The sequence below is a fragment of the Ambystoma mexicanum genome, chromosome 8 (genome assembly GCF_040938575.1).
Source record: "Ambystoma mexicanum isolate Mex_15411 chromosome 8, UKY_AmexF1_1, whole genome shotgun sequence".
In the NCBI taxonomy this organism is placed as follows: Eukaryota; Metazoa; Chordata; class Amphibia; order Caudata; family Ambystomatidae; genus Ambystoma; species Ambystoma mexicanum.
This window is the reverse complement of record NC_090929.1, coordinates 893981523-893999708: the sequence shown is the minus strand read 5'-3', so window position 1 is coordinate 893999708 and position 18186 is coordinate 893981523. Positions and strand designations below refer to the sequence as shown.

The 18186-nt window shown below is 44.3% G+C and overlaps 1 protein-coding gene across 2 annotated transcripts in view; it reads right to left on the bottom strand.

The window, feature by feature from the left end:
* The window catches only part of BMPR1A (bone morphogenetic protein receptor type 1A), a 595030-nt gene that overhangs the window by 345952 nt on the left and 230892 nt on the right, over positions 1–18186 (bottom strand). The window lies entirely within an intron of this gene.

Below are 18186 nucleotides of genomic sequence, written 5' to 3'. Positions count from 1 at the left end.
TGGGGAGATGGTGGGAGAGTGGGGAACGACAGAAAATAATGTCGGGGCGGGGGGAAGAGCAAGGGCATAGAGGGACTTGTGGAAAAAGAGACCAGGTTTGGTGAGGAGGAACAAGTAGAGGGTGAAAGGACAGAAAGAAAAAAAAATAACTGCTAAAGGGTACTCTCAGTTTCTCTGCCCCCATTCACACGTTCAGCACACCATTGCCAGTAACCATAGAGACCCAGGTCCTCTCGCCACAGGGTTGTCGCTTCCCCACTCCAGAGCCTGACGGAAACTGTTGTTCCCAGGGTTCGGGGAGGTTGTTTGGTGACGGGAAGGTGGAGGGACGTCACAGGTGGGCAAACAAAGGCAGAGACAGTGCCTCCTTCCAGAGCTGTCACTTCCCCCACTCCAAAGCTCACCTACCCCCATGATGAACACAGCTGGTCCAAGGAGGCTTGGTGACAGGAAGGGGCGGGCAATCTTAGGGTGTAGGCAAACAAATGCAGGGATAACACATGCTGTTAATGGGGACGGGAGGATGTGATTACAGCGGCCATAAAAACTGTCAGTTTGCCTGTGCTGGGAACATGTTTTAGTTCTGAAGGGGCTGGCGGGGGTTGGCTGAACCTTGGTGAGACATTAATCCTTTTGTCTGGGTAGGTGCACCCCCAACCCTCCCCCAGAACATACCCATACACATACACAGTGCCAGGGAAGTACACATGAACTCAGTACATGTACACATAGCAAGGCAAGGTCATACATACACACACTAAAGACATAATGTCTGCTATGCAGGGTAGGAACACAGGGTGAAAGGTGGGAAATGTCCAGTGTGCCAGGAGACAAGCCACTAGAGATCAAAAGTACAAAATGCAATGAGCAGGCAATGTTGGAACCAAGTACAGTAAAGCGATAATGCATTCACAAATATAGGACAAAATACAAACACAGGAGAAGACGCAAGCACTTGGCAGAAATAAACCACAAGCACAGGAAAAGTAGTTAGAATTTGTCAAACAAATAAAATGCAGGATAGACTGAGCACAGAAACTGAAATTGGGGGGACAGTCTGTAGGTAGGGAAAAGGAAATGTACAGTCACGTACAATGCAAGTTAGAGAATGCATTTGGGAAAATAAAAAAAAAAAATCACGCAATACATTAGTAAAATTAAATCTACAGAAAACCCACAGTAATACAGAAGAAGGCTGTCCAGGGTCCACACGTGGAGACTGCCATTTCCACAGGTGGTAGTGACCTGCTGCATGTGAAGTACTCAGCAAATGTATGCAATACACAAATGTAGAGACATTACTCCTCCAAAATAAGTCCCAGCGTGGGCTACATTCAGACCGAACAGTCGGAAAAATGACATGGTCAACCAACATAAGGAAGATAAAGCTCCATCATATCCTCCCTGTATAGGGAATCAGAAACCAGGAAGACAAAAATCCCAAATGCAAAGCACTAACTAATCCAAATCTTGACGTGCCAGACAGCCACAAGACTCTAGGCTCACGGAGGCACTTCTCCCTGACAGTTACTAGGCACCTTCAAAGCAACAATAGAAGAACCCGGGAAAATCAAACATGTATTGACTGAAACTTAAACTAGTACACTCATGAGCCAATTATACACCTGCCTGCTACACACTGTTCATAAATCCCCTACAAATTAATAGGCAACAGCAAATATTACTACTGCTTGTGAGGTAGACCCTTCCATAGCAAAGGCCAAAAAGCAAGGGACTTGCTTAAACCGTAGACGAGACCGCAGAGCAACCATTACGATTTCAGGAATATCTTATAAGACCATGCTCGTCTGACATGGTCTTAAAAAAGCAGGTTTTGGATAAACTGGTCCACGACCATTTTAGCATCCATTCCAGTTCCTTAGTTATTTGTAGGCTAACAAATCTGTAACATGTTTGTATACAAGACCTTCGGGCCTTTTCCTTCCTCCATTTCCTCAACTAAATCCCATATATGAAGTCCCAAAGGGACTAACACTTCTACAGTGTGAACTAGTAACAGATGGGCTTTGCCAGAAGCGGGCAGCGGCTTCACTCTCCCATTGAATGAGTGAGAATAATTTAATGGCAGTCTTCATGGATGGGACACGTGGCGGGGGCTGAGAAGGGAGGACAAAGTAAGCACTTACGTATGACTGATTCAATTCTCATGAGTACATCCAAATGGTTTACACTTTCAGATATAAGTGTGCATGTGATCTACAAAATTGTAAAATGCTTCACATCCGCCTTCATATATGGAGATTTAAGTAGAAAAAATGCTCACATCTCATAGTTGTCCATGGTTACACCTGGGTTGGGGCTTACATTACCTCTCTGTAAGTCTTCCTGGATATGAGTGCTACCCATGGAGAGTAGACCAACCTTCTTCAAATCAACAGATTAAGGACATTACAGTAATTAAAGTTACTGTAGTGACCAGAGTACTCTTAGTCACTAGTCCCCTTTCCTCCATCCTTGTGGGCGTGCCCCAACACGGGGAGGGTACCGGAACCTTTGGCAATGAAAAACGGAGCTTCCCCTTTTAAATTTAGTATAGCGCATAGGGGTGTGGCCTCAGGCATGGGAATTTCTCCTTCATTTGACGAGCAAGACAACAATATGCAAGAGGAGTGGGAAGATGCAACGAATTTATGTTCCAAGATTTTCCTGAACCTTTTAGTAAAATACGCAAGATCATGTCGGGATTCTTTTCAGATTAAATATAGCAGTCCTCTATAAAAATAAATTAAAAAAACACGAAATCTACCGCAAAGTGAGGATGTCAACAACTTGCGTAAAAATATGGAAACCAGCATAAAACCGCAGGAGGAAGAAATGAAACAGAAATATGCAAACTCCTCAGAAGAGGGAGACTATGTAACGGGACATGTATATACATTCACAAGCCGATTTTAGCTAAAATAGTAGAATTACAACACAACAGGATGAGACTTCAGCACAGTGTGCCCTCCCAACCACATTGGAATCAGATGCCTCTACAAGTGAGTGAAATACCTGTGGTAAAACATTTTTTTAGCCCAAATGCGCTTGCTATTCCAAGTCAGTTCAGTAAAAAAAACAGTAAGAGGAAGAGGACGACCAAGAGGTTATTGTGAAGTGTCAGAAATGAGAGCCGGACACAAGGTTGTCATGTCTTGGCCAAAAGATATTTATTAAATGAAAATGGGTTGGAAAAATGCCTCTCTGACCCTATTCTAAGAGGACTTTCCCTACCTACAAACCAAAACTAATGAGTGTCTGCGTCAGGATGTCAATAACAAACCCTGTCCTTGTGTCAAAAACATCCTATCCTGACCCTCACACTACAAACAAAAACAATACAAATGTGTAAGGAAATATCTTGAACTTCATACTGGCAAAAAATGTTCACAACTGAAGAAAATAGTTCCAACAAAAATCTTCTCCAAAGTGGAATTCCTCGAATACAGAGGGTGGACCCCTTCCTGTGGATTCCTAAGTAGGATGGTAATAGTCTCTTTTACCAACAGTTACTTTGTATCTTTCCTTGATGCACAAGGTTCCTCTTTAGACCACTCATTCTGTAAAAGCCTTTAACACAACTTTCTCCTTGGATCAGAAACACACTAACATTTCTGGAAGCTTTGCAAATTGCCCGGTATACTCCTCTGCCAAGTTTATTTATGTAATGCCAACTGCCTAGTGTACTTGCCTGGCAGGTCTTCACCGTGGTCTTCACTTGCCTGGTATACACCCCCTGCCAGGACTTGTGTTCCAAATGCCTGGTATCTTGCTTTGCCAGGGCTTGTCATGCGCTTCACAGTTTCCCTGTATCACCAATATTGTATGTATAGCTCTTGGCTTGGTATAGATGTTTGCTGTAAGGTTTCCTCTAGATTTGCCCCACACATGCACTTAATGCATCCACCCAAAGCTAATTAGCGATTGTACTTTGCCTTTTCTGCATTCAAAGAATCTTAGTGTTAACGGTATTACTTTCAAATTGCTGTTGGCAAGGTTGCCGGAACGCCCTATGGTCCCCACTGGCTTCAGGCAGACGCATGTTTCTGCAGCGTGCTGCTTTGACACGCTTTGCACACTGGAGTGTGCAGACGTTGTTCTGGCTTCCTGCGCGGTCACACGCCTGCTTCCCTTCAGGACCCGGGATCGAGAATGCCGCCTTCTTGACCTGCCAAGCGCCCAGGACACCTCTCACGGTCTCAGCGTCTTCACAGCACTTCTGTCTCTGGCACAGCGTCTCAATCTCTGGCATGGCCATCTTCATTGCTCTGCCACACCAGTATGTGATCTCCGCAGTCACAAGCATCAGGACAGGACCACACGTCTTCTGCTGCAGTGTCTTGTTTTGAAGTTTGCTGGCCATGTTTAAATGTCCCTCGAACCGGTGTTCTGAGAAAACTAGACTGCAAATTGTCCTTCAAGCTCCCATTACCTTGTTCAAACTCCTTCATCCTCCTCGTCTCAGTACTTGGGGAATTCTGGGAGTTGTAGTCCATAGGTGTCATTGGACACATGGTTTTTAAATAGTCCTTCTCAATGGTTTGACATATTGGTACTTTAGAAGCAAAAGGTGTTGTGTTGGAGCTTTGTGTATGTGTCGTATGTAGTAGTTTGACCAGAAAAATATGAAGAGGTTTCTTTACTTCTTCTAGAAGGGGGAACAAGCAGTTGACAATATGTCAATAGTGTCTTGGGTCTCACAGGGTCTTCATAAGGGGAAAAAGGTCTTGGGTATGCGTGTCCACCCGAGGAGGAAGGAATCCGTTGTGATCGTCACCATAGGGACCAGGTCCTGAAACCCCGCGCCCCCAGACAGATTGCTGAGAGATGACCACCAGTCCAGGTCCACTCTCATGGAATCCGGAATCATTATCCGCATGGAGTCTGGGTCCACTGGCTGACGCCATGAATTCCAAAGGGCCATCTGGGTCCGTCTCATTTTGAGACGAGCAAGAGGAAGAGCCAGCACACACGAGGCCATGAGGCCCAGAAGCCTCTGGAGCCACCAGGCCGACATACTCTCCGACTGCGCAAACATCTGACACGTGGCCAACAGATCCGCCATTCTGTCCCCGGTCAGGTATACTCTGCAGTTGATCGTGTTCCAACGGAAACCCAGAAAAATCAGGTCCTGAGAGACCGTCATAGAGGATTTCCGCCAGTTCACCGACATCCCAAGATGGAACAGGAGCTGAAGGAGAGACTGGAGGTTGCCCGCTGCCGCCAGCGGACAAGGGTTGCGTAAAAGCCAATCGTCCAAATAAGGATACACATGGATACGCTGAAGACGAAGATAGGCTGCAATCACCGACATCTTCGTGAAGACACGCAGCGCCGAGCTGAGGCCAAAAGGAAGCACCCGAAACTGGAAGTGCTCCTCTCCCAAAGAGAAACAGAGTTGCCTCCTGTGTGGAGCCCAAATCAGGATATGCATGTACGCATCCTGAAGGGCCAATCGCCCGCCTGCAACGAGGAGTGAATCTGGCCGGGCGTGATCATCTTGAATTTCTCTTGGATAAGGAAAGATTGAACTGGGAAAGGTCTAGGATGGTGCGCAGGCCACCCTGGTTGGGTTTGGGCACCGTAAACAGCCGGGAGTAGAAGCCCTCCCCTCGCTCCCCAAGGGGAACGGGTTCCACAGCTCTGAGGAGCAGAGGTTTCTGAACCTCGGCCTTGAGGGAGGGTGAGCCCGACAGCTGAAAAGGAGGGTTGAGGGGTGGGGTAGGAGGGTAAAGCTAAGCGGAAGCCCGCCCGAGCGACTGACAAGACCCATCTGTCTTCTGTGATGGTCTGCCACGCCTCCCAATGAGACGCAATGCGTCCTCCCACCGGGGTCTTGTGCGAGCACGAAAAAACCTCATTTGGCAGGTTTATCGGTGGCGGTGCCACCTGAACCTGATGAGGAGGCTGAGGAGCGGGAGAAATACCGCGTACGCTGTTGTCTACAGCAGTTATTCCCCGCAGGAGTATCCACTCTGCGCGATTTGCAGTCGAGGAAGCCCCTGAACCAGAAGAAGGTCGACTCTGCGATAACGGTCTCTGAGATTTGAAAGGAGCTTTAACCAGAACAGACAATGATTTAGCCGTCTGAGTGCTATCCTTGGTTTTGGTGAGCTCTACATCAGTAGAAGAATGAAAAAGCTCTTTACCATCGACTTAGTGGCATGCAACCACGCTTGCCTCAAGGTATCAACCCTGAGCATCATGCCCCGAGCCGAGGTGTCTACGTGATGAGCCAGAGCCTCCAGGAGATCCTGGGCCAAGACCCGCGCATCGGAAAGGCCACCTCTGAAATCTTCCAACTTCTCGACCGGAAGGTGCTCCTCAAACTCCGACAGACCTTTCCACATCCGCATGTCAGCTCCCGCCAAAATCAATTCGGCATTGGCCTGCCTGAGCTGCAAGGCCGAATTGGCAAAGATTTTCCTCCCTAGGGAGTCCAGGAGCTTGTCCTCCTTTCCCAAGACCTAAGTAGCCATCGCGGAAGAGAATGCTGCAGGTCTGGACTGTAACGTGGCCGCAGCCACCACTGTGGAGGAGGGAGGCGGACAAGACGACAAGGCCACTTCCTCCGAAGAGTGCAGCCTGTACCTCGCGTCAATCTCTTTATTGACAAAAAGTCCTGAGTGTGGCTTCTCCCAGACTCTTCGGACCTCGGCCAAAACATCCTTCTGCAGGAAAAGGCCGGTACACTCCAAAGGAGACATGGTGAACGCCCCAGAAAGCACGCCCTCCTGAGGAGCAGGTGCCTCGAGAACCAGAACATGTAAGAAATTCATCATGTCCAATACCCGGTCATGAAAAGCTCTGAGAGTGGGGAAGGTCCTCGTTGTCCTGCTCGCCTTGAGGGTCATCTGACAGGTCAGGATCCTGCTGAACCGTGTCAGGCACTGCCTTGACCACTGGGGACAACGGTGGCAAAGGCGGAAGAGCAGGGGCAGGCACCATGGGCAAAGGAGGCGTCGGCGGAACCACCAGAGGAACGGGTGGAGCCGGAGGGGCTGGTGGACAAATTTCCTTAAAAAGCCCTTTGAAATACTCCCTCATGGGGTCGGTGCGCATAAGCGCTTGAAATTTACTGAAAAAAGCATCCTCAGGACATTGCTTCGGAACCTGAGGAGGCCTCTCATGAGGTGGACAAATCCAGGGACGTAACGGAGAAAGGTGCCATGCCGGACCCTCTGCCGACGTATCCACAAAAAACAAAGGGGCCGCCCCTGCAGGCAACAAAACATTGTGCGGAAGAGGCATCCGAGTGTTCCAATCATAAACGGGCCGGTAAGGATACGCACAAGTGACCGATGGCGTAGTTGTAGGGGTAGTACCTAAAATGGCCGCCGTGGTCGTGGCAGGAACGGCCGCCATTTAGTCTTCATCTGAGGGGGAACTGCGGCACGTGAGGAGGTGAGGCAGGGGTCCCCGTCGATGGATCAAGGGTCTTAATTTTAGCCTTAACATAAGGAACCTCGGCAGAGCCGCTACTATGAGGCTTGGAATGTTTCTGCGACATACCAACCGCCAACTGAGCCTTCGAAGGAATGACCTCGGCAACGCTGGTAAAAGAAGAACCTTGCTTCTTTGCCCCCTCAACAGATCTGGTATCACCACAAGAGCAGGAACGGTGAGAAACCGCTTTCACCGACAGGGCCCTGCCCGGACCCTCAGAATTGCTGGTAGCCTTAGCCTCTGTACGAGGGACCTCAGGCCTAGGCCCGGTAATAGCCTTATCGGCACGGGCCTCGAACATCCGTTCGGTAAACACAAGCCCAGCCAAGGCCTCGGGGCGCACCCCGGTCTTGTTTTTAAGGGAAGCTGAAAGAGGCCTCAGAGCAAGCTCTGGTACCCTGCGACTCAGCAGAACTGGGTCTACACACAGCCCCCACATGAGGGGCCTCGGAAGTTACTCCGGTGTACACAGGCCCCTTAAGGAGACCCTCAGAGAAAACTCCGGTAGAATTATTAGGCCCGACAGGCACCTCAGGGCGAACCCCGGTGACAGAGCGATCAATGCCCCTCCCAGCTCGAGCGGAACCAGGGAAGGTATCCCCCTAGCCAGGGTGCTCTGAAAACAAAAAAATTCCCGGGCGTTTCTTCTTCTCGTCGGAGAATGCCTGAAAATGAGATGGAGTGCGTCGGAACACCTCCTCCCACCGTTCAAGAGCCCGGACCGAAAGGGAGTCACAGAAAAAACAGGAGTCCCAACGGTGTTCCGGACCCAAAGACACTATACAAAGAGGATGGGGATCCGCCCTCGCGAAGCGACGATGACACGAAGAACAGTCTGGAAATTCTAATTTAAAAGACAGACATACTAGAAGACTAACGCTAGCGAGAGCCAGAGAGGAAAACAGGGAAGAAAATCTTCAGAGGATGCAAGTGCGTCCGGCCCCGATCGAGCGGAGAAAAGGACTGAGGGGCGATGTGCGGGGCGGAGCCAAGGTGGGCGGGGACACGGCCACGTGCCGGGCCACGCGCAGGAAAGAGAGGAAGGACACATTTTTGGAAAAATGTGGATGCTTTTTACAAAGTGCTGCGGTCCCGTCCCACAGGACGGAGAGATGTCCCACAAGTATGGAGGAAAGGGGACGGGACGTAGGAGTATAAAGAATTGACCTTTTAATTTGATTCAGGAGTAAAGCTTAGTTGGATGTTGATTCACATCAAAATAAGAGAATGGCCTCTTTATTAGAGTACAGACTTGATTAAATGTTGTTTCACATTTAGGCAAACCCTCGACACGTGTTTGGTTTCTCAGGAGGGAGCGTTATACATTTTGGTTATCAAAAAGCTGTGAACAAAATACTATACAACAAAATGTGACTGCTTATTGAAATAAAATTAACAGAATCAGTTACAAATTGGTCCTAAGAAAGAAATAAGTTCTCAGCAAAATTGTTATTAAATCCTTAGTATTGATGTAACTGTAGTTACGCTATTGGGATAGGCAAGCATTGCTGCATTTACCTTTGTAGCAACATGGATAGTGAATTCTTGTTCTATTGGGATAAGGGATTAAACATGGATCTGGTACCCACTTTTCTTTCAAATTCTTAATGTGATGCTTCCGTGGTTGTATAATTGTAGTTCAGCAACTTGACAAAATTCAATTTGTCTTGATGGCGATGTTTATTAATCAATAGATGAATTGCTGTCCCTTTAGGGGTTATGGGTGGATTTCTCCTTGATATACCTATATAAGGTGTGATTGGAGTTTATCGCGGTGGGTTAACAGGAACAATGCTCTTAAGAGACACTTAGTAGATTCCCAACTAAAGTTATAACCTACCTGCTGTATAGCTGGTTAATCTTCATATGGTATAGGGAACAGATTCTGGAGGACCTTGCTGGCCTGATAACCGGGGCTGTGTGCGAGTTTCAATTCAAAATGGCAGCGTATTTATTGTTACGTGATGACGTGCAACGTTATTTTGCGGCGTAATAGCATCACTTTCTCAGCCATTTTGGATTGGGATATTAATGCAATGAGAGTTCAAAATGTAATCTTGCTATAGTTCATATTAAAGTTTGTGAAGAAGCTAAGTATTGACTGAAACTGCTTTGGTGTGATTCATTCATATCTACAATAGGTTTTTACTGCCCTTAATTCCAAATAGTAAGGAAAAGCGCCTTTTATTAGAACGACTTTGCTTCCATGAGACTTTAAAACGGTGCACCGTATTTATAAGGAATGATCAGCTTGCGGTGATGACATAGGTGACAGAATTCAATTTTGACCTTAGACAAAATCTCACAAATTGAAGGATGCAATGTGAAGTGTTAATTGAAAGTGAAGAACAGAGAATACAATAGCTCCAAAAGATAGATGGTTATAGAAAATGAATCAATTCCGAGTCCGAATTGAGTCCTGTGAAGCGACAGTCTGCCAGACAAATCCTATTGGCCTCACATTGCCTCAGTTGCTTTTCTCGATTACCTCCTCTTGCCAACTTTCTCAAAGCCAAGCGGGTACCTTATATCTTTATTCCTCAGGGTTCTGAAGTGTTCTGTAATTCGTGTTTTAAGATGGCAAATTGTACTTCCTATATAGAGTTTTTGACGGATGCATTTGATGCCATATAAAACAAATTTGGAATTATAGTTGATGACATCTTGAAGTTTGTAATCTTTCCCATTTAGCAAACTTATGGATGGTTTGGAGTTTTCAGAGTAAGCACAAACTGAACAGGACCCACATTTGTAGTTCCCTTTAAGAGTTGACGTGTTCCAGAGTTGTGGTCATTTTTTTTGTGGTTTATGAAATTGGAAATGGGATGGACATAACAGGTTTTTGAGATGTTTTGCCTTCTGATAGGCTATGCATGGCATCTTGTTGAGATAACGTTGAATATCTTCATCTGATGTAAGGATTGTCTAATGTTTTTGTAATATTTAGCAAATTTTGGATGCCTCGAGTTGTAGCTTGTAAAAGCGTGTAATATACAAAGGGAGTCCCTCCTTATGTCAAAAAACATGATAGCCGAATCTAGCAAATTACAAGGTGAATCCAGGTTGGCTAAGCATCCCAGCATTACAGATTACCTCAATGAGAGACATGTTGGTCTCAAGCTTTTTACAGAGATCAGAAAGATCTGGGGAGCAATTGAATCAAGGAATCAAGTTTACATAAATGTACAAAATACAAAGCATGTCAATATGCCCACACCTGTACCACATATGAAAATCCGGTGTTGAACCACAGAGTGAAAATGAACTGTAGAATTTCATGCAATACTGAATTTGTGTTATATGTTTGAATGTGTACATGTGAAAAGTGGTAAGTGAGCAGCACGGTATGCAAACTTAAAATCTGTATACTACAACACATACATGCAATAAAGAACAATGACCATTCATTCCTGCACATATGGTTGGTGGCAGATGCACGTTTCCATAATCATCAGGTCTCCAAATACAAATTTTAAATTGGTTTCTACAACATCACAGACAAACAAATTTCTCGATCTGCCACTGGGGCTTCCTCTCAGTATATGGTGGCCAATGCAAATCAGGGAGCGACAAGCTAAGCATGACATGCATTAGTAGTGTGGTCGTTTTCTTTACAGGCATACTTACTCACCGACCATAGGTCAATTTCACCGGCCCCTGAAGAAAATCCCTGCATCCACAAGGAGGGAATTGAAACAAGTAGGGCAGCAACACTGGGTTTAAGTTAATTTGCAACAAGAACACACAAATGTGTGAGACCAAGAATGTTGTCAATGTCTTTTTCCTTGATTAACTGAAGCGCAATTATGTGGAGATATGAACAAGAGTATTGTAATTACTGTTTCTTTAATTGCCCAGCACTGATTGCACTTTTGGTATCAGACATGTGTACATGTTCTTTTTAATTGTACATATTTTATCTATTTTTGTATACATGTTTTAATAAAAAGTATTATATATTTCTTATACAAGGTTTCTATAATGTTATAGTCTAGAGTGTATCAAGGCATTATTTCCTCCTTTTACACTCCTTATCTGAGCATGCATATCTAACTTCATGTGGGGAGTTTTGTTACCAATATGTTTTAAGGTGTACATGTGAAAAGTGGTATGTAGGCAGCATGGCATGCAAGCTTAAAATCTGTATACTACAACACATCCATGCAATAAAGAACACTGACCATTCATACCCAATGACCAAGCATTTTAGAGATGCACTTAGGGGGAAGGGGGGGGGGTGCGGGGGGTTAGACAGATTCTTTGGCCTACATACCATCTCTGCCGATCAGAGGTGGCAAACGGGAACTGTTACCTAGCAGAAAACCAGGTCAATACTTGATATTGAAACTCAATTCCCAATGACACATAACAGTTGCATACCTTTTATAACAAATCTTCAATATGTTGTCAATATAATAGCAGGAAGTTGATATCAGTTCAATAAAATGTACGAGTGCAATTGAATACCGACATTTTCTTCTTTCTTGCCTGTGGTCCCCATGGACTTCTCTGCAGTGACCACTCACAAAACATGTTTTATTAAACTTCTGTTAATTAGCACTTTCTTCAGAAAATCTCTTTTTTGATGTGTCAATTTTAGCAGGTTTTTTTATCTCGCATCACTTCTTGGTGGTCTTCCCGGTCCAATTAAGTGAGTGTGCCCTGTTTTGGGTTAAACAATCTATTTTGTAGTTGATTTTTTAGTGTTCTAGTTCATGTTTTAAATGTATTGTTCTTATGTGTTCTCTCAACTGCATGATATCGTCATGTTTTGTATGACATGGATTGTATGAAATGTCTTTAATGTCCATTTTGAATGGTGACATTGATTTAAGTCAACACAAATTAGGTTTAAGCAACAAGCACTTTTGAAATGTGTAAATTACTCAATATCATGTTTCAATTCGTGTTGTAAGGATTAGAAATGTGCATTTTTCAGTTTTTTATTTAAGATGTACTAAAATACGTGTGCATGTGCTTGTAGCGGATGAATTATTGGCTATTTTTATTTTTGCTTAATTCTAATAGGTTGTGACAAAACAAACTCTTGACAGAGTTTGGATTTTTCAAAGCCTTGACACTTTACTTTCTTGTTTGTGGAATCGCAGGGTGATAGCCAGTTTACCCAAAGGAAAATCCCGTACCTAAATTGCACTTTACATTTTAATAGCAATTTTATGTGTACACTGACTGCTATTTCAGCGTATTCACATGATCTATTTGGAAATCATTGGGAAAGTTCAGAGCATTTGGCACTTTTAGGCTATCCCATCTAAAAAATAATTGCATGTTGAAAACGTCATATTGGTGAGATTGTTAGATATCATACAGGACTTCTGAATACAGATGGGATATGAAAACAAGATGCAAAATGACTTAGCATTATGCACTTTCTACTGTGGCAGCCATTTCATTGTACACACTGTTGGTCATTCTGTTTGCAAATTATGTATTTATTAGTCCTTTGACAAGTCATCAGCAGTTGGCACATTATTAAAGATGCTCTGTCCCCAAAGCAATTGTACATCGAGAACATGTGTTAAAATGGCTGACTTGTTTTCATACAGGACCTTGAACACATAGGACTGCAAAAACACTAGATGGACTATTTTGCATGACAGTACCATATAATTGGTATACATTCTGGGTAGATTGTCAATATCATTGTATGTGATTAAGCAACATGTAAGTTGCTAAAAGTGTTCACTCTTGTCAGTGTTTGGCATTAGGATTATAAAATAAACTGAATTGTCACTGGTTTGATCCAGAATTTGCTGGTTATTTTGGTTTTGAGTAAGGCGTTGGAGTGCTATGCAAGGTGCAGCTGTACCATTTGGAGGTGAGATCTATGACTGGACGCCTTTAAGATTTGTATGCTATTTACCTGCACAATCACTTCTTAATTTATTTGCCGGAGTTTTTCATTTAAATTTTGCTTTCCTTTTCTTGTATGCTGGTGCCTGGCCACCCTATTGCGCACCGATGGCTTGTTCCTGGTAGACACAGGCGGTTTCTTTCTTACTTGCACAAAGCCCTTGTGCGCAGTCTTTCCTCCAGCCCTACTAGCTATGACTGGGTGGACTGGCTACAGCGATATTATGTGTGTATATAATTTCTCAGGGAGAGGGGAAGAGCCGAGAGGCATGTATCCTTGAAAACATCCAGTACATTTCCTCTGGTCCTCTTTCGTCACAGGAGCTGTATTTGAATTTAGCCCCCACCCGGCTACTATTTTTCCACCTAGTTTCTGCCATGCTCGATTCCTGACAAGTTTACCCCCTTTAGGTCTTCATTATTTTTTTTTTTATTGTTTCTCGTTGACCTCCCGGTCACTTGTTGCTCATGCTGCATATTGTTATGATCCGTTACAGAAATATGTTCCATATTTTACCTGCATTACTGAAACATAGTTTAATGAATCTACCAGGTCTTCTGTGGTACTACTCCTACTGCCCGATTTTAAGATAATTCACTGTCATTGTGCGTCCAATCAACGTGGTGGTGGTGGTGGTGGTGGTGCTGTTATTTTTAAATCCCACTGCATTGCCAATGCCCTCCCTCTGGATCATAATCTTAAAATGAAAGCGCCATTTATATGCTTTGTTTTATCTGGTTTGTTTTATCTGGTTTGTTAACTCTCCATCTTCTAATTATTTATCGGTCCCCTGGTTCAGATCCTACTTTTTCTGATGTGTTTTGTGAATTTGGTGTTGATTTGCAGCTTCACTTCCCTAACTTGTGTATTGTTGGTGATTTTAATCTCAAACCTGGGGATTAACCAAACCCCCAGGCTTTGAGATGTATTACTGCCATGGAGGACCCCTTTCTATCACAGCTTGTTACTAGTCCCACTGATTTGCTTGGTAACACCCTTGACCTTATATTTGCCACTACTTCAATCATTTAATCACATGGTCAGATAATTTCTTTGCCCCTTTTACTTGCAATTGTATAGCCCCTCTCTCTAGGGATAAGTCTCATTCTTTATGTAACAGAAACTGGCGGTCTGTTTCTCAGTGATATTACTACTCAATTCACCGCTCTGTGCCAATATTGCATCCCGAACCTTGAGACAGTTTCACAAGCCTTTGTTACTTTGGCCGATCAACTTGCTCCTTTTAAGATTCATTTGTCCAGGACTTGTGCTTCGGGAAACCCTGGTTTACTGAATCCTTTGGTCTGTTTGCTACGGAGACGAGCAGAACGTACATGGTGCCTAGACTAGTGCCTCCTTTCAGCATATCTCCAGAGTTTACTATACTGCAATATCTGAAGCGGAGCATACATACTTCTCATATTTAGCTGCAGCATCTCTTAATAAACCCTGGGAACTTTTCAGAGTTGTGGACTCTGTCCTCCATCTCCACTAATCCCGTTATCCCTTCCTAGTTCTTATGCAACTCCATCGTTTTCATTAAGAAAATTGAAAAGATCCGTGGTCACATTGCCTCAGCTAGACTGGAGCCTTTGCACGTTTCTTCTCCACCTACTTTTTCTCATGTAGGATCCTCTTTTCCTATTTTATCACAGGATGAAGTTGCTATGTCACTAGCTAGTCTTAAATCAGCTTCCCATTCTGATCCTTTACCTCTGGCTTTGGTTAAGGAAATTTTCCCGACTTATTTCAGTGCTTACTCATGCAGTGAATGTCTATTTCACCACCGTAAATTCCATCTTCTCTTAAGCATGCACTAGTGGTACCCCCTCTGGAAAAACCTTTGGATCCTTATATCCCTGCTAATTTCCACACTATCTCACTTCTTCCTTATCTGATGAAACTGTTAGAATACTTGGTCTGTCCTCAGTTTCTTGAACAGAAATCTTTTCTCGACTATTACCAGTCCGGCTTCCGGCCAGGGCATGAGACAGAGTGTGTTTTGATCTCTGTGGTCGATGACTATGTCAATACAGGGTCAAGGCGGTATGGGAGCCCTGATTTTGTTAGACCTCTGTCGCCTTTGACAAGGTGGACCACATGGTCCTACTAGAACACCTGGCCAGAGCCGGCATATCTGGTGCAGTCTTTTCCTGGATTCAATCTTTTCTCCAAGTCTTGTCAGTCTCTTTCCCTTCCTCCTTTCCGTTCCACTTGTGTCACCATCTTGTGATGTCCCCCAAGGCTCTGCTATTTCCAATGTGTTATTTAATGTGTACATTCAACCTCTCAACTTTTGGGTTTCTCTGCTTCTCTTATGCAGATACCCAAATTGTCTTTCATCTTTATCTTTCCACCTCTGACCACTGCCATTAGGCTTAGATCTTGTCTGCTAGCAATTGGGGATTGGATGAATCAGAACTGGTTAAGACTTAACAGTGACAAAACTGAAGTACTTGCGGTGGATTCCTCCGGAGAACTCCCTCTGGTGTCCTTCGTTTTGGCCCTCTTCGCTTGGCCCCTACCCTGTCAGGAGTGAGGGATCTTTGAGTCAAGATCTCTTCTACTCCTTCCATGGAACCTCAGATTAAAGCTTTGTGCCAGAAGGGTCAATTTCAGCTAAAAGGTCTGCGTAAGGTGTTCCCTTTTCTGCCACCCTAATACCATGCTGCTTTGGTTGCTTCTCTTGTCCTTTCGTCCCTGAATTATTGCAATTCTCTCCTAGGCCAACCTCTTTACCCGATTAAACGTCTTTAGGTCCCCCAGAACTCTGTAGCTAGGTTTGTCTCTGCTTCTCCTTGGAGTACACATATTTCACCATTTCTCTGCCAGTTACAATGGCTCCCTGCGGCTAAGCGTATTAACTAGAAAACCCTTTGCTTTGTGGCCTACTTGGTAAATGTGCTGAATATTTGCAGACTAAGTTTAGCTGGTATGTACACCACCCCCGACCCCTCTGTTCAACTGAGGCTCATCTTGTGCGAATTCTACACTCGCTACAAACAGAGGTGGTCGCTCTTTTGCTGTGGTGGTGAGCCAACTTTGGAATTCTCTACCTTACATTCTTCGTGCTACAGATCATCTTCAGTTCAGGCGTGCACTTAAAAATGTACTTATAAATGCACATTAGTATAGGTGCAGTTCAGTTGTGCAGATTTAATGCAACAAAACGCTTGAAATTCTGCAGGCTGTCAGGACTATACTGCACTAATGATCCCTAATAAGGGTCAAACCAGGTATTTGGTTGTCCTGACAACCTTGCAAAATTTGTCTTGGTTTGATTACGCCATGTATAAAGTAAGCCTGCCCTCTTAGACAAAGACAATTTCCAGGAGAAAAGGTTGGCATTTGTGCTATTTTACAAACCTACAATGCCTTACTGTTGTGGCTCAGAACTGGAGGTGAACTTCCAGCAATGGCTACTGGGTGGCGTTGTGGAATGGGAGAGTTGGCTCAAATGGACTTTCCCACTTTCACATTTCAGGTGAAAGGGGAGATATAGATATATATAATGTGTTTGATTTGTGTTTATTGAAAACTCAGAGTAAATATGCACTACAAAGCAGCTCTTTTGAGCATAGGAATTTTGTTCATTACTCGGTGGCGTTCTAGGCACAACCACTTTACCTGTACCCACGCTGCAGTCAGCTAAGATCTAGTCATACACTTGGAGTTTATAATATGATCCTTTGCCAAAAGAGAAAGTAAATAGTGGATTATGGAAGCCATTCACAATTCAGTTAATGCAAGCTTTGTAGAAATACGTCCAACACATTTTAATGCCGAATGACAGGGTGAACCTTTAAATTAAGTAGAGGTCGAGCTAAATTTGCCTTTCAGGTGGACAAATCGTGTCCCCGATCATTACTTTACTTGGCCGACCCATGGGATGTAACCAAATCCTTCCTTCCCCAATGCATGCCCATAGGTTTTATCCCAAGGCTCCTTCGCCAGAACTCCCCATCAGCCATGAACGCAACTGTTTCCAAATCCAAACGTCTGTTAGAATTTCCTTCAGATGCACAGCTCACCAGCGTGGAGCAATGGTTGTGTGCTGGATTGCAGAATTCATTGAATGGTTTCTTTCACAGGTCCCGATTCTCGGGGGCATGTGCATGTCTGCAGACAACCCTTTCATTCTTACGCAGAGAGGGCAAGCTGAGAGGAAAAAAAGCAAATCTCTAGTTTCTTCTGCTCTCAGGGAGATCTGGTGCCCAGCACATCCTTTATAAGGTCCAAACTCCCTCCTCCTTCACTCCCCCCCCCCCCCAACCTCTGCGAAATCTATTTTTTCAGGCCCACAATGGCCTCAAATAAGTTGCTACAGGTGTGTGGTTGCTCAAGATCGCCTCAGTAAAAAACACAATTAGGACTAATGGTGTGAGCAGAAATCCCACACGTGTCCAGTCTGCTGATCTGACAGTGCCCAGTCTCCATGCCAGAGGTCAATCTAGACATTGGGGACAGCACTGCCAAACCCTGCACACAGGAGACTGGGCAGATGGTGGGTAAAAGTGTTTTGCTTCCAAATCCAATGTTAAGCAGAAGAGAACCTCTGCCACCACTATAAACGCTGTCCTGAAAGAATCATTGCCTGCAACATAACTGTCCGTTTTTTATTTTTATTTTATTTTGCAATGGCGGAAAAACCAACTTCAGCAACACTAAAAGCATTTTTTTTTTACACATACATAAATACATATTTACAATAAATAAAAATACATTTACATACACATTTTTTCAATTAATTAAAACCCAACATACATTACGACTTTTATATCTGTCCTTTTTGGCTCAAAAGATGTGAATTCCATCTATACTCCACAGAAAACTGCAACACATGGCTTCACAAATTAATCTTAAAC